The following is a 23206-nucleotide window of genomic DNA, read 5'->3' as shown; positions in this document are numbered from 1 at the left end:
ATGAGGATCATGCGTTCCATGAGTTTCCCGACGCAGCTAGCAAGTGCTATAGGCCGATACGATGCCAGTTCGAGCGGCGACTTTCCTGCTTTTAGTAGCGGTACCAGGCGGCTGCGTTTCCACTCCTGTGGGACGACACCATCTTGCCATGAACTATTAAAAAGGCTGAGGAGTTCTCTTCGTGCTTCTCGGCCTAGGTGGCGCAAAGCAGTATATGTTATGCCATCGGGCCCTGGTGAAGACGAACACCTACAGAGCGCCATAGCAGCTTCTAACTCTTCCATAGAGAAGGGAGCCTCCATACTGGTATCTCGTGGACCGGGGATGTCGCTTAAAGCCATCGCAGGGACTAAAACTGTGCCGCCGGTGATTTGCGCGCAAAATTCCTCTGCGACGTCTATCTCACGGCGGTTTTGATAGAGAGCAAGGGCGTTAAAAGGGTGTCGTTGCTGGGGTCTTGAGCAAAGACCCCGTAAGGTACGCCACACACCTGACAATGGCTTGCGGGGGTCTAGTGACTCGCAAAAGCATTTCCATCTTTGATCCGCTAGCGTATCCATTCGGCGTCTTATCTTCTTTTGCATTCGCCGAGCTTCTCTGAGGTCAAGAATTGACTTTGTGCGCCTGTACCTCCTTTCAGCACGGCGACGTATTGTACGAAGCCTTTCCAATTCAATGTCATTCTCTGTACGCTTTTTCGAATGTGTGAAGCAACGCGTGCAATCTTGCATTGCGTCTGCAATTATATCTTCTAATCTGCGTGCGATATGTTTCTTGCAGATATCTTCTACTCGATCTTGAAAGATTGACCAATCGATTTGGCGAGATACATCCGGTAATGCGGCGTCTAGACCATTGATTCTCACATAGGTCGGAATGTGATCACTTCCATGGGTTTCAATATCAGTGAACCACTGCACGCTCGAAGTGAGGCAACGTGACACCAAAGTCAAGTCAAGGCAGCTACTGTACGTTGTTCCTCGCAGAAATGTCGGACTTCCGTCATTTAGAAGACACAGGTTGTGGCCTGATGCAAAGGATATTAGTGACCTGCCCCTCGAATTTATCCTGGAGCTTCCCCATATATGGTGGTGAGCGTTGAAGTCCCCAGTTATTATCCAAGGACCGGGAGTAGTAGCCATAATATCTTCTAGTCTTTTGCTGTCAAACTGACTTGTTGGGGATAGGTAGACGCCAATAATAGTAAAAGACAGTCTCTTCTTTTTCACACTAACACAGACGTATTGGTTACCGTCGTGTGGCGCTACGGGTTGCGAAAAATACGTTAGGTCCTTGCGAATGTAAACCAGAACCTTACTACTACGGACACACGTTGTTGAAACAAAAGGTTCATACCCTGATAGTCTTATCGAAGCTGATAAGTTCGGTTCACAGATCACCAGTATAGGAAAGTGGTAGTCAAACACGAACTGTCGAAAATCCGAAATACGTGACCTTAGGCCTCTCGCATTCCATTGGAATATGGAGGCACTTCTGACATCATCCCGGAACGATCGCTGTTGCTGTCGATGAGCCATGGTTCTGCTGTAGAAGTTCTCAAGCACTGGACTTCTGAAGGCTCGCTAGCACCGGATTGATGGCATCCAGCACCTGCAACGCACTTCGAGCTGTTGGTGTCTGTATGTTGTCCAGAAGAACACGAATGGCACTCACCAGAGAGCTGATCATGCCAACAATTTGTTGATCTTGGTCCGTCAGTTTATCAGGAACAGTCGAAGTGTCCCTTGCCGTAGAAGTTTGATTTCGCTCAGTAGCAGCATGTAGCCTCGGGAGTGCAAGCCACGCGTCAGCAGCAGGGCTGGTGGTTGCATCTTTGTCCTTTGATCCGACTGCGTTGGGCCTGGGCGGAAGAGAGGGTGGCAGTGCACGTGGCTGGCGCTCTGCAGAGGCTTTGGAGGTTCGTGATCGACGTCGGCGACGCGATCGTCGCCGCCTAATAGATACAGCTGCTTCTCGGTGAGACGAGTGGTCTCTAACCATTTTCTTCAATATTGCCATTTCCTTGCGAATAAAAGGGCATTCCTTCGAGGAGGCATCGTGAGGGCCGCTGCAGTTTGTGCACTTCAGCACACTGGCTTCGCACGTGTTGGTGGTGTGGGGCCCAGTGCAGCGAGAACAGACGGTAGTGTTCTTGCACACACTACTCACATGCCCAAACTTCATGCACTTCCAGCACTGCAGTGGTTTTGGTACGAAGGGGCGAACTGCGTGTCGGAAATGACTCACCTTTACATGCGAAGGTAGGGATTCGCCTTTGAATATGATTTTGACACACCGCGACGTGCCGAGACGAAACGCGTTTGTGATGATGGTGTTTTCGGTAGCTGGCTTAATTAAGATTGACAGATCGGAGTCGACGATGGTCTCATCAACATCGTAAATTACGCCACTACTGATTTGTTTGCCCAGCGGAATATGAGGGCGGACTTTCATCCCGTCAAGTTCCGTGACATTGCGCAAAGAATCCAACCCAGCCGCGTGCTCTACGTCAATCGCTAGGACGTTCTTACGGGTATTCACTCTGATATCTTTGATTTCATTCGGAACCAGTGCCTCTAGATGTGAAGACACGGCTTGCCTGTTGAGGCGTCTCAGGTTGTCTGTAGCGAGAACTGGCGTGAACAGGATGGTGAGCTCCTCGGTATTCCGCGAAGATCTCACGGTGGACTCACTCGAAGTCGACGATGCGCTGAGAAACCTTCGTTTTGCTTTACGGCTCCGCACCAGCTCGAAGGCTTCATCACTAGAATCTTCACCGCTGACATAGTATTGCATAGTACTAGTATGGTGGACATAGTATGGTGTCGTCGCTGTCAGTGTCGCTCTCGGTGCCGTTGCGCTTCCTGGAGGCAGCCGCCGCGGGCACTGCCGACTCCGGCGGACGCGCGTGAGACTCCATCTCCATCGCAGGTAAGGAGGAAATAGCAGTTCACTGGCAAAGTCTAAAAAAAATCCACAAAGTAAGTAGAGCTGGAAGACTCGGCGTTGTTGTTGTTGTTGTTGTTGTCCTTAGTGGCCGTGGCACATACCCACAGTGGGGGATTGGCCAAGAATCGGGCGGTTTAATTAGGTGCCTAAAAATAATAATGGAAACAAGGGAGTTAACAATTTGGGCGTGTGAGTTTAAAAGTAAACGTTTTGTGTTTGGAGAAAAAAGGAAATAATCAGATGAAAACCGGGTATAAGATAATAATAATAATGATAACAATAATAATTAATAAAAGATAAGAAAAAAAAAAAAAACTATGGTTGGGAGGGAGAACGATCAATCTAACATGGAAATCGATTGGTTTCAATGAGGTAATTTTGCATCGCCAAGCAAACATTTCTGTTGCTGAACCCAACAATGGAGGCTCCAAAAGATAGGATCACAGGCACTGATAAAGTTAGACCAATAGAGCGAAGCGGGATTTCGAGTAGTCGTTTTCTTATAATAGAAAAACGTCTGCAAGACAACAAGAAATGGTCGATTGTCTCCGCTTCGCCACAGAATGAGCATAATGGTGAGGGGACCAGACCAGACCTGTGGAGGTAGAAGTTCAATGCAGGTATACGGCAGCGCAGCTTCGTGATGGCCACTTCAATTTTCCGTGTTCGGCAAAAATCTCTGTTCCAAGGGTGCAGGAGATGTCCGTAATCCGCAGAGTTAGTAATTGCGGAGCCTGATACTGACTGTATAATGATACTCCTGCGAAATCTAGCTGCAGTAACATAAGCAGTCAAAGGGCAGCAAGGAAGAATCGGGCCACTTATCGATGCCTTGGCTAGAGAGTCTGCAATTTCATTAATGATTAGTCCTTTATGGCCAGGCACCCAAATCAAACGCACGCTTCTCAAGTAACCAGGTACCAATGATTGAAATGTCCTCATCACGCGAGAATCACTAGAATCAGTAAGGGATGAGCACAATGATAAAGAATCAGTGACTATCACGGCTGACGTAATTGTTGGTCCTAATTTGCGTAATGCCAGCACCACGGCCATGAATTCGGCTAAAAAAATCGGTATGAAATCTGGCAGCCGAAGAGAAAATGTCCAATCGAGAATCGGGGAAAAAATTCCTACACCTGACTTTTCTTCACATTGTGAAGCATCTGTAGCAATTATAACGTTTGTTTGAAGGTTTTTCAGGTGATCTTGTAATATACCGTCTAGAATACGGTGTGGAAGTAATTTTGCATTATTAGGAAAGATGTCATCAAATTGAATATCCGTGGCAACAGCTCTGTCGGTAATAGGAAGAACATCGCATATGCGCACGCCCAAAGAGTCAAGTAATTTTTGCACAAATATAATTTGCGGATTATGTAGTCGCGGCCAGATGACACCGAAAAACAACGCAGGTTGTGAAATAAAGACTATTTGGGGATGGCGCAGTGGTGATTCGTAAATCCTTAAGAACGTCTGCACCGTCAAAAGCCGGAACCTGCACGAAAGTGGCGGAACACGGGATTCTAGATAAAGAATAGAATTTGCAACAAATTTAGGAAGACCTAAACACAGACGTAATGCTTCTCTTTCTAAGAGGATTAGAGGATGGGACATGTAGGCTGGAGCTCCAGAGAAGAGCACGCAACCAAATTCTAATACAGGGCGAACGTACATGCGATATATCATTAGGAGTGTATCTCTTCTCAATCCTATTCGACGACTGCTCAGCCTACGCAATATGCCAATTGCACGGGTACCTTTCCCAGTCAAATGAGCTATGTGTGAGCGCCAGTTGAGAGAGGCGTTATAAATAATTCCGAGGTATTTAACAGATTCCACCTGTGGTATGTCTTGAAGGTGGTAGGACAATGAAATGTGCACTATGTCACGTATCGGAAATACGAGAACAGCACATTTGCTGGCATTAAGGGTGAAGTGACTAGCATCTAACCACCTCTCCAGATCATAAAGGTAAGTTTGGAGTCTTTGGTATAGCGTGTGGATGTCGTTTGCAGATGCAAAAAACGCAATATCATCTGCATAAACATAAGTAGTTATTTCTTGATGACAAGGTAGTGTGCTCATGAGAATATTAAAAAGTACCGGGGAAAGAACTGAGCCTTGCGGTACGCCTCTCGTTTGTTTGTGTCTAGAAGAAGAAACGCCGCTTTCGTAGCAATAGAATTCTCTTTCACCTAAGAATGATCGAATCCACGCTACTATATAGCCAGGAACACCACAGGAAGTTAACCGATTGATCAATATTGTGTGCTCCACAGTGTCGTATGCTTTAGCGATATCGAGCGTCACTAAGGCAGCGTATTGCTTATGACGTCGAGCGAGTTGTATTCGGCTTTCTAAGTCGACGTGGGCATGCCAGATGGAGCAGCCAGCCCTGAAACCAATCTGACAGGGACTAAGAAGGGAATTATCATTAATAAATTTCATGATGCGACGGTGAAGAAGCCTCTCAATGAATTTTACTACGTTTGATGTAAGCGCAATGGGCCTAATGTTCTCTAATACATACCTTCCTTCTTGTTTCTTAAGCATCAGTATTACCTTGGCAAGCTTCCAGTGCAACGGAATCCATGCATATTTAATTGAATAATTCACCAGGTCTAAAAGAACGCTAGGCGATTCCTGTAACAGTATTTTTAACATTGCATTTGTGACGCCATCAGGGCCAGGGGCTGAATTCGGTAAACGTAGTGAAGTCTCATGTAGTTCAGCTAAGGAAACTGGAGTAAAGTCATCCCAAGGACCTAATGTAGAATGAATAGCCGGAAGCCTGGCCGTAAATCGATTTTCTAAGCCTTCGGCAATCCCTTCTAGGGAGGCGCTCAGTTCCTGCGGGGTCAAAACAATTGAATCTAATGTTAAGGGTGTTGGTAGCACCTTTCTAGCACGAAGGAATGAAAATAAAGCACGCTTATTTTTTGAATTAGATAGATAATCGTAATGTCTAATATCGTATTCCTCTTTGGCTCGATTAACAGTACGCTTAAATACACCAGCATAAAACTGATAATTTTTCCAATTGGTCGGGCACTGATTATGCAGAAGCATTTTCCAAGCGGCCTTTCTTTTTCTATAGTCCCGCGTGCACTCATTATTCCACCAGCGACAAGCTGTGCCTTTAGCCGAAGGGATGACAAATTCAGCTTGCTTCCGGGAATCCTCTAAAATTGAGCAAATGGTTGAAGCGATTTCCTTATCATTGGCATTGGCAAGTTTCGAAACGGCAGAACGCAAGAAAGTCTTAAATTTTGTATGGTCCATAAATGTGCATGCCTGGTAATCTAAAGATTGTATTTGACAATTGATTTCAAATGACACAGGAAGATGATCGCTGTTGGTTGCTGATTCAACCGCTACCCACGACAAAACCTTGATGCCAGCGCTACAAAATGTCAAATCTAACACTGAACGGAAGGGTCCTCTAACAAACGTTACCTGTCCTGTGTTCTGACATGAAAGGTGACTATCAATGGTCCACTCCCAAAGTCGCTTACCACACAAATCTGTTTTTTGTCCCCACGACACGTGATGTGAATTAAAATCCCCCACAAACAAAATTTCTTTTCTACATGCAGCCACAGCCCTATCAAGTTGACGCGTACTTTGCACACCGCTGGGGAAATAAGCATTTATAATTGAAAATGGATGGTATCCTGGGAGACATAAATCTATGGCCAAAATTTCACAGTCACAGTCCATGATTTGAAAAGAAATTTTTGCCTTGTGACAAATCTTGCTGGAAACAAGTATCATTAATCCTCCACCTCGCGAGTCTCTATCTAATCGGAAGGACCGAAAACCTTTTAAATGAAAATTTTTCTCTGGTGAAAGCCACGTTTCTTGAAGAAGTAAGATATCTGGATTGAATTGAATAGATAGGCAATATAAATCTGTTGAAGCTGAAAATATAGAACGACAGTTCCACTGCAGCACTTTCAACTGTCCAATGGTGTTGAACGCACAGCAGCGGCAACTGCCGCCTTTAGAATACTTTCTGTAAGCACAGGAGTTGGTTGACTCTTTTTTGATTTTGGTTTCATCGTTTTTGAAATTGGGGACCCCATACGTTTGGGAGCTCGAGTGTCAAGTTCCATGTCTGTGACAATAACAGTGTCTGAATAAGAGGGCTCATCCTCACGTGTTTGGACTAGCGAAGTAGTGTCTGTGGAATAATCTGCAACTGTGGAAGGCGTCTCTACCTCGTTGCTAGGCGTTCGAGGTGTGGCGTTAGATACTGGGCACTGCATTGGTGTCCTAGTTGGCTGCATTATTTGCATCATTTGACTGGAAATGATTTGCGCTAAGCAATCAGAAAGACTTGATATCAATTTATCCATAGCTTTAGCCATTGCTTTTTCCACAGCAGAGTCAATTGCTTCTGAGAGGTTAAGATCCATGCTCGGAGTGTTGCGCGCTGTAACACCAGAGTATCCGAAGGCCCTGTCTTTGATAACTGAAATTGCATCTCTTCGGGAGCAACGACGGCGGTCGATTATTTCAAGAATTTGTATTTCTTGAGCGCGAGCTGAGCAGTTCGAATAGTCTGCTGGGTGTTCTCCCCCACAGAGGCAGCACTTTTGAGATTGAGTAGAGCAGTCACTTGAAGAATGACCATCCCCACAGGTGCGGCAACGCAAGCTAGACTTACATCCTCCTGCACTGTGCCCGAATCTCCAACAATTCTTACACTGGATTGGACGTGACGCAAGCGGCTCCACACGGAACACAACTCGGCGTTCTGCCTGAAAGGCACTTCGTCTTCTTCCAATTCGTCTTCTTCTTCGTCTACTTCTTCGTCTTCTTCCAATTCGTCTTCTTCTTCGTCTTCTTCCAAGGAAGAATTTTAATGCGAAACCATTATAGAACCCCATTAGGCGAAAACCCGGCACCGTCAGCATTGCCACCCAGTGATGGAACCAAAAATGGCCGACGGCGCAAAGAGTAAAAACACGTCAAAAATGCTCCTACTGACGTCAAATTTCCCAGGGAGGCTCCCGTAAACAAGCTAAATCAATTGCAGTGCAAAGAAAATTTTTTAAAAATCGGTCTAGCAGGGAATCGTACCTGGAACTTCAGGTGCGCCGAGCAGGCTTCTCCGACGTCACGACGGCTCCATGGTTTCGATCGACCAAAGGTGTGGCCTAGTGAGTGCGTCACTGGGCACGTGACGGTGCAGCCAGTGGAGAGGAGGTGGTGCCGCGTCATGAGTGTATAAAATGAGTGTACAAAATAAAAAGCATTAATGTCCATTTGAACGCACTGAGCGGAGCTTCGAATTATGAACTCCTCGCCGGCAAGCGAGCGCGTTGAGACGCTTGGCGCGTTCTGATTTGGCGTTGCCGAGGCGCAGTTTGAACGGAGGCGTGAGCTTGTGCGGATAAGAAATGCGCGGAAAGAAACATTTCACCGAAGGGTCCATAATGTTTTCATAATCCCACATGTAGGCAGCCTTAAGTGTCTCTGCCAAGTTCCTTTCTTTTTTTCGCTGCGAGACGAGGAATGGCGCCTGGGCCTGCAATAGCCACCAGCCTTTCTTTCCCAAATTCACACCATAGCATAATTGCATAAGCTTTCACCACAAATTATATATAACTATGCATCGCTCGGCTAATTTTATAAGTCTACACGCACACTGCTCAAGTATATGTCTTAAGGAACTAATATAGTTTAGCTCTGGAGGATCTACACGCATACAAAAGTGATATTTTGGTCCGAGGACAGTAAACTGTTAGTGCTCGAGCCTGCGATTTGAAACCACGCCACAGATTCAACGTCTGCTGGGCGATGAAACCAATCAAATCAATGTTATGGCACAGTGGTGCATGCCCCGCTCGAACGAGAGCTCCTTGGGCGTTGTGATAGTGTGCTCTATATATTAGTGTGAGCTCGCCTAAGCCCCCTCTTAAATGTACCGCAGAAGTGGTAACACATGCGCTTAGTACTCAGGGGCAACGTTTCAGAGAGTACGTTATTTCCCTCTCAGAATGGGATACCTTGTAGTACCCGTTTCAGTTATTTCACTCCACCCTGTCCTTGCATTTCGCTAGCCAGTTTCATCGTACTTTGACTTAGTCGAGAACAAAAACACGTAAAGCCCTTCTTTGCGTCGGCGGATCTCTATTAGTGATATTCCACGGCTTCGAAGTAAAAGAAAAAAGTTAGCAAAGCGAGGGCTACACGCCCGCTTTGTATCGTATCCAAAGGCAAGCGGTTGAAAGCAGGGACGAGCATTCGGTCGAGTTTCCTTACACAGACAAATGCACTGTGTGCTGGCAGTCGCACGGACTGCCTTGATTAATGCGGGAAGACCTACCATGGAACTGAAAGGGATGTCGGAGGAGAGTTCTTGGCAAGTGTCTCAGTGTCGCCTAGCTGCTTCGCTTGTTGCGGGTTTCTTGTTTGCGTTGAACTCAATACCCACACTCTCCTGTCCTCTATATTCGACTTTCACAGCCGGATATACAGGACTGTGTGCGCGGTTGGGACGCCTTGAGCAAGAATGAAACGAGGGACAGGCTTAGAAATTTACAAGAACGAGTTCCGGTTGGCCATCCTGTGTTGGGGGAAGGGAATAATGTTATTGATGATGCGGGCAGAGGCAAAGGAGAAATGAATAAATGCGCTCACACCCGCAGCAAGGGGGTCAACAACATTCATAGCCTTGAAGCTGCGTAGATACGCGCTGGGAAGAACAAGCAGCACAGTCACAGAACCGTTCTCACCGTGGTTTGAGAGAAAGAGGAAACGCTGGGTATGGCAGGCAAACTATAAACATTTACGAAGTCAAGGCTTGTCGAGCCTGCACTAGGCTCTGTCGTCTAAGAAATTCAGTACATCTTTAAGACATGCAGCCTGCTTAACGTGACTACTAAATAGTCGACAGGGCTTCTTTTTATCCCCCTGCTGTCTACTAACAACCGAACAGCGCTTGGACCTGGTACCGATTTATCTCGTGTGGGTTAATCCGGCAGACGGCGACGCGCCATCAAGGGCCCGCTCGTTTGAGAACAGGCACAGTTTGCAATGCACGAGAGGCTCCTTTCCTGCACTGCAATAACCAGTTAAACTAGCAAAGTGAAAACCGAAGGACTTTGAACAGGTCCACAGAAACGGCGGCCATGAGGGCTGAAGATCCCTTTGCACCGTGGCGGGAGGCCAGTGTACATTATTGAAGCGCGTTGGCTTACGAGGCTTGCCTTGCCGTCTTCTCTTGGTACCCATGATACTTGTCGCTATATCGAAGTCATTGAATCGAAAGCGGGTTGAGCCTTGATTTTTCATACGCTAAATAATACTCCCTTAAAGCTCAGTTTGCGTGTCATATTTTTCACCCAACAGTTCGAATAGCGTGCCAGGTCGTCATTCCGGCATACATCTCCAGCATTTTATTAAACGAAGCACCTGTGTCTCTTTATCGAATTATTTGCATCCTTTATTAGGGAAAGTGGGTAGAACGGATGCTTAGGTTGGGGCTAGGGGAGTGATATGGAACCAGTTTTGGGGCCGTGAAAAGATTGCCCCCACCGCTAGGCATGGCAGAAATTGCAGAGAGCTTGAGATTCAGGCATTCTTGTCCGCTGAATGTCGTCCAGCGAGGGTGATTTCGAGTAAAGTCTATATTGTATTTCGCAACTCGTCGGCGTGGGTGTACATATGAAATGACAGAAGATACAAGAGCGACCGCACAACGTTTTTCCAAGGCCTCGCAATCGCTGCTACCGACAACTCCCACCCGATCGATACCGAGAAAAGATTGATAACCCGCTTGCGAGAGCACACAGATACGCGGCGAGTATACCGTTATAAATATAAGAGGCATTCCACGAAATGTCGGAACGGAACTATTCATACGCCTGTACGCAGGTGGCATCATGAAAGGGGCAATATTGCACGTGAAATTGCGCAAGGAATGGCGAGCATTCGCCTCTTAGTATGCCTTAGCTGAGGGCACGTGGTTTAGGGGGTGGAAATGGCGACGCTGTAAGCAGAACATCAAATAAAAAGAAATAGAAAAATTAAGAAGTAGCGAAACTAGACGGCAGATACTAAAAGACAACGAGATGAAGCTGCAAATACAGACGAGACATATAACGAGGATGCGGTATTCTGGAACAGCTTTCAAAGTAATAACATCGACGAGTGATTGTAGACATTCCAGAAATGACGAGAAACATTTTCGGGGTTGATTTTACGAGAGACATACGAGTTATCAACGGGCTCCCCTCTGTAAATTTCGGTCCGCACGCTGCAAGACCCGACTTGGCATCGCTGGCGCTTTATGTGCAGGCGCACGTATGGTTGGTCACTCATACGTTGGAACGGCAGGTCGATCTGCTCTTATTTGAACTAAACCACGACCAAACATTCCTTTGATCGCCTCGCGTCTCTGGCTGTTTCCATAAGAAAACGTGGAATTCAAGACTTTTTTTGTTAGTTCATTTCATTATCGCCATCTGAGCCTGAATTCTCAGTGAATTTTAATGAGCTTCAATGTTTGGGTGTTTCTGAAGTTACCTCTAAGGATGAGCACACGGGGGCCGGTTTTGCCAGATGTGCACGCTGTTAAATTATACACTTGCACGGTTGTTTACGTCGGCTCAAAGCTTCAAAAACGAGGTGCTGTCGTCGCGGAGACTTTATTGCCGAAGCAATGTGAGCGTACCAGAATACTGATGTTGCGACTGATCACTTAGTGTGACCTTTATTTTATCCGAAGTTCTTAAGCTTTAGCGCTGAACATTTTCTTTCGGACAGAAGTTAAAAGCAGGAGTGCCGTACGAAGGCTTTATGGAGCTGCGTTTTTTATTGCAGTGTTCCTCAACCCATCTCTCACGCATTACTTTTTATGAGCACTCACAGAAAGAGACGTTGTATTTTCTCGATTTAACCATAGCGCTACGCTGAATCGAGTGTGTAACATAGGGTACGAATGGATTCGATTTAGCTGACTCTAGTGCTTCTCCAGCAGATAACAAGGCGCAATAATCACGGATAATAATAATAATAATAATAATAATAATAATAATAATAATAATAATAATAATAATAATAATAATAATAATAATAATAATAATAATAATAATAATAATAATAATAATAATAATAATAATAATAATAATAATAATAATAATAATGTATTATGTCCACTGCAGGACGGAGGCCTCTCCCTGGGATCACCAATTACCCTTGTCCTGCGCCAACCGATTCCAACTAGCGTTCGCACATTTCCTAATTTCATTGTCCCACCTAGTCTTCTGCCATCCTCAACTGCGCTTCCCTTCTTTTGGCCCCCATTCTGTAACCCTAATGCCTTAATGATCTACCGCTTATCTAACTTACGCATTACATGACCTGCCCAGCTCCATTTTGTTTTCTTAATGTCAACTAGAATATCGGCTATACGCGTTCGCTCTCTGATCCAAACCGCTTCCTTTCTGTCCCTTAACGTCATGCCTAGCATTCTTCGTTTCATCGCGCTTTGCATGGTCCTTAACTGGTTCTCCAGCTTCTTTTGTCCGTCTCCATGTTTCTGCCCCGAATGTCAGCACTAGGGAAATACATTGTTTGTACACCTTCCTTTTCAATGATAATGGTAAGCTTCCAGTCAGGAGCTGACAATGTCTGCCGTATGTACTCCAACCCATTTTTATTCTTCTGTGAATTTCCTTCTCATACTGAGGGTTCCATGGGAGTAATTGACCTAGGGAAACGTACTCCTTCACACACTGTAGAGGCTGACGGGTGATCCTGAACTCTTGTTCTTTTGTACGGATATTCATGATTAACTTTGTTTTCTGCATAATGATCTTCAACCCCACTCTTGCATTCTCTCTGTTAAGGTCCTGAATCTTTTAATATAAATAGTCTCCAGTGTTGCTGAACAAGGTAATGTCATCGGCAAACCGAAGGTTGCTGAGATATTCGCCATTGATCCTCGCTCCTAAGCCTTCCCAGTTTAATGGCCTGAACCCTTCTTCGAAGCGCGCAGGGAATAGCATTGGAGAGATTGTGTTTCCTTGTCTGACCCCTTTCTTTATAGGTATCTTCCTACTTTTCTTGTGGAGAATTAAAGTAGCTGTGGGAAATCTGTACGTGCTTTCCAAGATATTTCCGTAAGCGGCCTGTAGTCCTTCATTACGTAATGCCTCTATGACTGTTGGTATCTCTACTGAATCAAATGACTTTTCCTAATCTGTGAAAGCCATATAGAGAGGCTGATTGTACACTGCGGATTTCTCGATTACCTGATCAACGACATGGATGTGATACATTGTAGAGCATCCCCTCCTGAAGCCGGCCTGTTCCTTTGGTAGGCTAAATTCCAGCGTTGCCCTTATTCCATAGGAAGTTACCTTGGTGAATATTTTGTAGAATACTGGGAGTAAGCTAATGGGCCAATAATTTTTTTAAATTCTTGAACGTCTCAATTTTTGTGGATTAGTATAGTGTTTGAATTCTTCCAGTTCTATGGGGTTCTTGAAGTCGTGAGACCATTCGTATAGAAAGCCATCTGTTTTTTAAGCATTATGTCTCCCCCATCTTTGATTAAATCAACTGTTATCCCGTCTTATACTGCCGCTTTTCCTTGTTTCATGTCATGCAAGGCCTTCCTAACCTCATCGCTAGCTCGATAAGGAGTCTGCAACCTGTTCATTACTGCTTCGAATGGAAGTATCGTGGCTCCTCTGGGTATTGCACAGGTTAGTAGAGAATTCTTCCACTGCTTTTACTGTACCTTCGAGATTGCTTATGATATTACCGCGCTTATCTTTAAGAGCATACATCTTGGTTTGTCCTACGCCAAGTTTCCTTCTCACTGATTTCATGCTGCGTCCATTTTTTACGGCTTCCTCAGTCTTTCTCACGTTATAATTTCGAATATCCTTTATTTTCTCCATGTTGATCAGTTTTGATGGTTCCGCGAATTCTATCTTATCTCTTGAGTTGGACACTCATTCTTTGTCGATTCTTTATTAAGTCCTTTGTTACTTGGGAGAGTTTGCCTACTGGTTGCCTTGATGCTTTACCTCCCACTTCAATTGCTGCCTGTGAAGCCAGCCTAGTTACGGTTTCATTCATTACCTCTATGTCATCTTCATTTCTCTGTTCTAAGACTGCATATTTGTTTGCAAGTAATAGACTAAATTGGTTTGTTTTTACCCTTACTACGTCTAGGTTGGCCTGTTTCTTCTTGACCAATTTTACTCTTTCTCTCTTCAAATTGAAATGAATCCTAGACCTCACCAACCTATGATCACCGCATTTTACTCTACCTAACCGTTCAACATCCTTCACTGCGTTGGGATAGGCAGAAAGTATGAAATCTATTTCATTTCCTGTTTCACCATTAGTACTTTTCCAGGTCCACTTTCTGTTGCGACGCTTCCTGAAAAATGTGTTCATTATTCGTAGCTTATTCCTTTCCACTAATTCTACCAGCATCTCTCATCTAGAGTTCCTAGAATCGACGCCGTATTTGCCAGTTGCTTGTTAACCAGCCTGCTTTTAACCAACCTTTGCATTGGAGTCGCCCATTACTACATTATATCGAGTTTGCACTTTTATCATCGCTAATTCAACATCTTTATCAAACTGATCCACTTCATCATCATCGTGACTGGATGTTGGAGCATGGGCTTGTACTACCTTTAATCTATACATCTTATTAAGTTTGATTATTACTACTGCTACTCTCTCACCAACGCTGTAGATTTCGTCAATGTTGTCCGCTGTGTGCTTATGGATTAGGAATCCTACTCTATATTGCTTCTTATCTGGGAAACCTCTATAGCAGAGGACATGGCCGTTAGTCAGCACTGTGTACGCCTCACCAGTTATTCTAATCTCACTAAGGCCACTGATATCCCAAACAATGCCTGATAATTCCTGAAAGTCTACTGCTAAGCTAGTCTCACTCGACAGAGTTCGGGCGTTAAAGGTAGCCAGGGTCAGTTTACATTAGCGTACATACAAAGAAATATAAATAGCCCCCGAAAAGCGGGTTAAAAACCCAAAGAATGCTAACGCACTGAAAGCACAAGGAGAGAAAGAGAGAGAGAGAGAGACAGACAGGAAGCACAGAAACACACGATCACGGCAGTTAACGATCACCGCATACTATCGCAACACACAGTCATGTGCAGCACAATGAACAATAACTCGAGTTACAGCCGCTTATGCAGGTATGTTCTTAAAAACCACCCGCCGCAGTAGATCAGCCAATGTGCAGTTGCGCTGCTGAACTCTAGGTTGCACATTGGGTCCAGGCCGTAGCGGCCGCATCTTGATTGGCGCGGAACGCAAGAACTCTCATGTACAGTAAAGCGGGTACACGGGAAAGAAACCGAGGTGGTCAAAATTAATCCAGAGTCTTCCACTACGGCATGCCTCATAATCAGACCATGGTTTTGGGCTGTAAAACCCCAGAATTATTTTTCTTTCTTAAAAACTGTGGCAGTCCTTCGTCACTCTCTGGAGCAATGGCTTATGACGTCGGCATTCTGATATGGTTTGCAATTATAACCGATGAATAGGCGCAGTCGCGAAAGATCATCTGCGGACATTGTATCTAAAATAGTCACAAAGAACTTGCTGAAGTGTTTCTTCGCGACCTCAGTGACCACGCTTATGTATTATTGTTGTAGGCCATTTGAATGCGAAAAGCAAATGATTTCGTAACCAGAAAGGTAGTGGACACAACGTTCGATATAATAATGCGAAGCCAAGGTAAATAGCTTTGGGACATGGTGTAGCTAGCATATGTGAAATCATTGCACAAAGAGTTGTATGAGGTTTAACAATATTACAATATACACCCAGCCAGAGTGTAAGTACAAGTAAATAATTACTTGTAATCAGTTGCGTCTTTAATGTCTGTTGATTTGAGCCTCTATTAGCTAACCTCCAACGTGTGAACCGCTTAAACAAGACGTCATAATTAATCATACGAATTACTGGCTAAGGGAAACATGGAAAATAATTGTTTTCTACGTGAGAGAGGTACACGCAAGCAAATTTTTATTGTATAACTCGTGATAATTACGTTCCAACGTAAATTCGGTGCTCTAATGCAGGTTGCGTTGCTAGCTCCATTTTTGTAGATATTTGATATCGAGCACGCTCGCGCACGCCGTCGGCCTCCATTGCCTCACGAAAACGGTCGTTGAAGTCCCCTTAACAGTTCACTGTAAAAGGATAGGGGAACTGGTTTGAAACTGCTACCGTAAGGGAAAAGAAGAACAGATGTAAAAAAGCTCAGACATGCATTCAAAAGCAAGCACCGAACAAACGAAGGTTGCCAAGGGAACAGACAAACAAACAAAATACAACAGGCAAACAAACGAGCAAACAAACGAGCAAACAAACGAGCAAACAAACGAGCAAACAAACAAACAAACAAACAAACAAACAAACAAACAAACAAACAAACAAACAAACAAACAAACAAGCAAACACGCAAGCAAACAAAGAAACAAGCAAACAAATAGGTAAACACGCAAGCAAGCAAGCGAACAAACAAACAAACAAACAAACAAACAAACAAACAAACAAACAAACAAACGAATAAATGCGCAAACAAACAAATAAACAAAGAAACGAATGAACGAGAACGAAAGAACGTTGGCGCTGATTGCTGCGGTCTCCCACAGTGCCGATCTTGACCTTTAGTGTCGCTTGCCTCTGCACATGGATGGCTGACTATGCGGCTCTGGCCGAAAGGTCGTGCAACGACAAGAAATCACCGGGGGCGCGCTGGTTTGTGGGCGGTCGAAGCTTGCCAACGGCGCCGTTTCCAATGGAGCTCCTCGGCGTCGTGTCGTACTTGTCGTGCACCACTAAATGTCCCCCATTTGCGTCGTTCTGTGGGTGCCTGTTGACAGACTCGCAGAGGCACGTCCGTGGGGGCAGAAGTCGGACGGCGGGAGGGGGGGGGGGGTTGATGGGTGTCGGAAAGATATTATACGACATCGCACACAGACGAAGTCTCTCGAATGGCGACGAGACACGCCCACGCAGGCGTCTTTCATATTCCAAGCCCTGTTGTCACAGTGTGTGGGCCTCAGCACATTTTCCTCATCGTATATATCTGCTAAGAGCGTCGTATTCCTGCATCGACAACTCTTGTGGTCATGACGAGGAGAGTGTATACTCCAAGACAACTAGTGAAGGAGAGAGAAAGATGAAAGGAAAGGAGGGTGTTCAATCAGTAATGCGTCCGGTTGGCTATGCCACTGACGTTGATACGATGAACAGAGGGCTCCCCTCTTCGATACTCTAAGACTGTTAGGTGATGGACCGCCAGCGGGGAAAAGATCTTGGGAGTCTTGCAAAAAAAGATTTCCCGTGCTATGTGGTGCCGGCGGGAAAAAGGCGTCCGCCACTTTGGTCCTGCAGGCTAATACTCACAGGGATAACCTCGTACACATGCATAAATACTAGGAGTGTGCGAATATTTGAAATCTTGAATACGAATCAAATAGTCTTTGCAATTAAATTCAAGAATTATTTATGCGTAGTTCTTGAGTGATCGTTTTGTTAAAATACTACGAGGCACAACAACAGTTATTGCAATGTATTGGGCAAAGGAATGGTGCAAATCGAGAGCCGTCAGAATGATTCTAGTGCAAGAGAACCGGTGGTTGTGGCGCGGACGAGCCGGCCCTGAATGAACACAAGGATACGATCACTTATGCACAGTAGTTACCAATCGTTGAGTACGCATTTCTCGCACTAGGCAGTTTACTAATTCGCTGTCTGTATTTAGACAAAAGGAATTTATTAGTTGGCCAATCTCACAATGTTTGGATTCTTTGAAAACAATATGCGGTGCTGTAATATTGTGGTTAGCTTCTTCAACAAAAGTTAAACTCTGTTACAGGCATCTGGAACGGGGATTGCTGTTCTAGATGCCTGCTATTGTCATAGCTTACAAGATTTGATTGTACTTTGCTGAGTTTTCTTTTATAGATGGCCGAAGACGCCGCCAAAGCCCAAGGCCTGGCCGTCACCAGAGGAGGAAGAGGATGGGCCCTCCCCCTCTCCTACTTCCTGGATCCAATCTCAGACAAAATTAAGTTTGCTGCTGCTAAAATATGTAGGAACTACTCCGACAATGGCCATATGCGGCAAACATATGTTTCATGTCTAGTGCTTCAGACCACAGAGAAGGATGCGCAAAATAAATTAAGGAATGACCAGACGAAATAAGCAAGAATATTACGTGCTTTTCGTGTTACCTTTGCGAGTCAAGAATGCCGGCAAGAGCCAACGTGTGGAAGTATAGCGCGAGAACAATGTGGAAATATTTTTGATAATTATCGTGAGTCTTGCCTACTTGAACAAGTGCATTTTAGCACTGGTCCGACTATGCCACTCTACTCTTCTCTGGACATTAGTCGAGGCATCTGCAAGTATGAAATTGAAGGTACAACACATTATATGGGAAAATGTACATAATTACTTGAATGCTAAAGAGAGAAAGAGAGAGAGAGAGAAACCAAGAGAGAAAGGCAGGGAGGTTAGCCAAGCCCATGCCCGGTTGGTTGCCCTACATTTCGGTACTGGGGGAGGGGATGAGGGAGACAGATGAGAGAAGGCAATGATAACAATATTAATGAAGATGCTGTCAGTGTGAACACACTTGTAGATGAATGTTCGCTGACAGCCACAAGCATACTTACTCCAGTGACTCGCATAAAGTGATATGCTATCGTTGTGGATGAGAAAGAAGTAGCATTTTCATGTATAAACCTTATGAGAGATACTGCAAAGAAAGTTTATTTACTTAAATGTCTCGATGTACTCCATCAAAGGTAAAAAAAGAAGAATAAATAAAGGAATCACAGCAAAGCGACATTGAGTAGTCCAGCCTGACATCCTCTACGAGGCATCCGAAAGTCGCCCAAAAGCAAACTGTATTTTTGATAAATGGTGTCATAAACCTCATCTAAGAAAATAAAACGTACACGAATGTTGTCAAGGTACTCCAACGAAACCACATGGCTTGAGTTATTCGCCTCGCAAGATGCTGTATATATTTGGTTTACACCACCTTCGTGTCGGAACCTAAAAAGTGCACGGCTCGCAGAAGAGGGTGGGTGGTGTGCTCTTTCTCAATTCGCAGTATTTATTACGCTCGTGCTCACTTGTGCCCTTCCTCTTCTTGCGTGCATTCCTTGCCCACCCCTCTCACCCCTTGGCGCCAACGTCGCTGCTTCTTTTCGCCGTCTTGTGCCCAATTTCCAGTGGGCCGACATCTGCGTCATCTCCGCACGCTTTATTATCTAATACATTCCCTCGTCCCAATCCGTCGGTGTGGTCAACGCTATACATGCGATACGCACTCGGGCGCTCGCACAGCAAAACACACGAACGCTTGATGGCAGAGCCGGATTAGTACGGTGTTTGTCAACACGAAATCCGCACCTCGATATTTCTGCGCTTCGCCGCGGGCAGAGGCGCAATGACCGGTTTTTTTCCTCGACCGACTCCGTCTGACGCGCTGATCATTGGGTCGGTTGATGTAGGTGCAAGGAGCATGGCACCGAGGAGTACATTAGCGCCTCTTTTCAGCTACGTGCGCGGCGGCACTCATTCTTTTTCTTCTTACTGTCTGCTCTGTCCTCTCGTCTTCCGTTCTTCTTTTTTTCTGTTTAGTAATGTTATTTGTATTATCCCCGCTTCCCCTCCACCGCGCCCTGCTGCCTACACACGTATAGTAGTACTACGCACGCTGTGTAGGCCCCGACAGCCATCGCCCCCGCACTGACGCCTCCATAGGCGATTCCGATCACGCCCAGAGGGGGCCACAGCTCAACGTACTTCGGCGTCGCCCACCACTTATCCCTATGCCTCGACCTCTTTCACATTCTAATGCAACCGCGACCTATCGATGGACCACCGATCCGACAACGGCGCGTGCTTCATTCTGCAGCTTCATGTCTCGAACCATGGTGTCATTCCCCCGTGTAGGATTAACTGCGCGTGACGGACAACTGTTTCTACGTACTGCGATGGGTGCGTGGACTGCTCGGAGAATTTTGATTTATCAATAATGTGGAGATGGTAAACTGACGCTAGAAGGTAGCAATATGAAATTGTGGAGGCGTTCGCACAGAGTTCACACCCGTCTGTGCATTTCTTGCGCTTTGTGCACAATACACCTGAGCATAATTCCTTGAGAAAAGCAAGATGAAAAATAACGATAATAACAGCAAGAAACTTGAAACTAACGGTACTTTTAGGCAGCGGTGGACCATTTTTTTTCCGCATCTAAAAGGCTGTATTGAAAGTATTTGGCCATGAAAATGACGTACCCTCGTTCTGCAGATGTCGCAAATTTGTCCATCGCACCCGCTCTGTGATCATGCCTCAATCTGATGAAACTGTTACGTCTGTTAGAGTATCCTAGCAATATCTTACTGCTGTATCGTCACGGCGCACAGCCTTAGCGTTTAACAACCGTAGATCGAGAGATAAAAAAAAGGTTAATCATAATTGAGGGGCGTTAGTTAGTTTGTGAGCGGGGCGTTGCGGAGAGAAAGTGGAAGAGGGAAAGGAAAGACGTTTGCTCTGTACAGTGCGTGCCGAGCACACAGTATGGTGGCAGAAAAGATACAACACTTCTCTTTTCTTAAGAAATGGAACCGTTCTACTAGCTTCCGTGCCCTAGAGGACCACCGCAGGACATGTTCTCTTACCTTGTGCTCCGTTGTGCAGGGGCAGGAAGTCGATAGAGGTGCGTGCTCTACTCGGTCGTTAATTTCAGCAGGCTGCGCATCGGATTGGAGCATCGCAGGGTCGACTCTTCACACGCAGGTCGTTGCCTCTGGGCTCAAGAGTTGTCTATACGCTTGGCGGAAACGCATGTGAATCTGCTTCGTCGCATCCAGGTGTGGACGTGCTTGGTCGATGTGTCGCCGAACAACGCCAGATAAAGTTTCGACGGTTATCATCTGCAGACCGGACGTGGATGGGACGTACCCAGGCATCCATATTTCACCCACACCGTAGTTGCGGACATACACCTTGGTGTCCTGCGACGCCATCCAGAGCTGGCTCGATTTGTCGGCACCGGTAACAGCCATCGGAGAACTGGCGTTTGAACGGGATTTGACTGGAAATTACAGCACCAGATTTGAAGGCAATTTTCCAAACTTTTGAGGCGTTATCCTGTAATTAAACAACATCCAAAGACTCTGCTTCAAGTTCCCTTCCATCAACTTGCGTATACAGTCCTTGATCGTATGGACCACACTTTCCGCTTCTCCGTTTGATTGTGGATGAAAAGGCGCCGTTCGCAGATGTGCAATGTTGGTCTTACTTACAAACATATCAAACTCCGGAGTGGAAAATTAGATGCCACAGACAATTGTGGTGCACCATAATGGGCGAGCACGCCTCGCACAGCTTATTGAGTTAGCTTTGTTGGCATGTTTCAATGGAATGTACTCTATTTACGTGGAGTTAGTCAGGACTAGGACCTAAGAAGCAAATGTAGATGCTATACCACTTTGCATCTGTTCAAGGCCATGTTGCGGCTAGGGTGGTGTTTAGGGCATGAAATTCCCTAAACCCATCTACTACGACGTTAGGCTGTAGAAAATTAAGGAAAGGGGTTTATTAGCGCAGTTACACGGCTCTAGCGCGGAAGCCCTCTCCATGCAGGAGCAAGTTAAACATCTTGGTTCACATTATGGCCCTCTGTCCTCACTCCCAAAAAGTACCTGCTTTTAAGCCCATAGTCTTCCCTAGGCTAGTCGACTAGGGAATCTGAAGACTGTCCAGCAGCAAATCATCATCGTCAACTCCGTTGGAATACCACTCCCATGCTATCCATAACCCGGAGTAATTCCGCCTCGAAGAAACCGGTTTGGAATTTGTGCAAGAAAGAAATCATCCGGCGACATCTGGTTCATTCGTCGTTGCCCACCACGTTCTTCGTGCAGGCGTGTAGTTTGAAGCGCGGGCTGAGGGCCTTTCGTGGAATCCTGCTACAGCTGGTTTACACGCTGTCTTGACGGCTATATAAGTGGCGAAGAATGAGTGGTGATTTGACTGTCCATTCGTTGTTGTCGTTCCCTCCCGTTCATCCCCTTTTCCGGTTTCTAGGTAATGGTGGGGTGAGTACTTTTAGTCGTTGTCCATGCCACGCTGACGTCTGGTTAGGAAATGCAATGGTTTGACCCGTGGCAAGCGTTCAATTAGCACCTTTGATGGCGTTGAGACGTAATAGCCAGCTGACTGGCGATTCCACTGCTGGCATAGCAAAATCCTGCAGGCACTTATGGCACAGTGGCACTGCGCCGGCAGTCGCTCTATATGGCGATCTAAAAAAAAATTATTGGGTTTCACGTGCCAAAACCACTTTCTGATTATGAGGCACGCCGTAGTGGAGACTCCGGAAATGTCGACCACCTGGGGTTCTTTAACGTGCACCTAAATCTAAGTACACGGGTGTTTTCGCATTTCGCCCCCATCGAAATGGGGCCGCCGTGGCCTGGATTCGATACCGCGACTTCGTGCTCAGCAGCCTAACACCGTAGCAACTGAGCAACCATGGCGGGTACTATATGGCAATCTAGTCCTGCCCACCAGGATAACGACCCTGGCGTTGCCTTCCCTGTCAGTGATTCTTGATGTATTGCATGCAGTAAGTGGAGTAGATGCTTTTGGGTTTGGGCTGGTACGAGCACCCCCAGTAGAACCCCATTACATCAGACGATCTGCTGCAAGCAATTATTGTTTGCGATCAAAGAGTGGTAGCAAGGTAGGCTCTTATGTTTTCTTGCTTGGTTGCCATCCGTGCAATGTCAACTTTCTTCACGTGGCCAAGCGCCGCGTCCGGGGCTCTAAGTTCTCGTAGTTCGCAGCTCGTGACGACCCCATCGTCCTAGCTATCCAATAACAAGACGCGTTCTGGCGGCTCACCCTCTCTATAGTCTTCATTTTCCTGCTGCGAGAGCCTGCTTAAGCAAGCTCCTTCCTGAAGCGTACTTCAGAGGATACTGGTAGCCTACCAGGTAAAGAAGCCAGGATTGAATGCAGGAATCGGCTATGGTTGGCGCCTGTCAGTCGGCTCGCAGCAGGCCCACAAATAGTTGGTGGCACGTCATCATACCTTTTTACTTGTACTTAAATATACAAAAATGCAATAAGAATCAGATAATGTTCAACACCTACCGCTGCGACTTATTATGCATTAAAACGAGGCTGCAACGCTTTGTTTGTGTCG

This window comes from Dermacentor albipictus, chromosome 3, assembly GCF_038994185.2.
Source record: "Dermacentor albipictus isolate Rhodes 1998 colony chromosome 3, USDA_Dalb.pri_finalv2, whole genome shotgun sequence".
NCBI lineage: Eukaryota > Metazoa > Arthropoda > Arachnida > Ixodida > Ixodidae > Dermacentor > Dermacentor albipictus.
The sequence above is the reverse complement of the archived record's forward strand: the minus strand, read 5'-3'. Positions refer to the sequence as shown.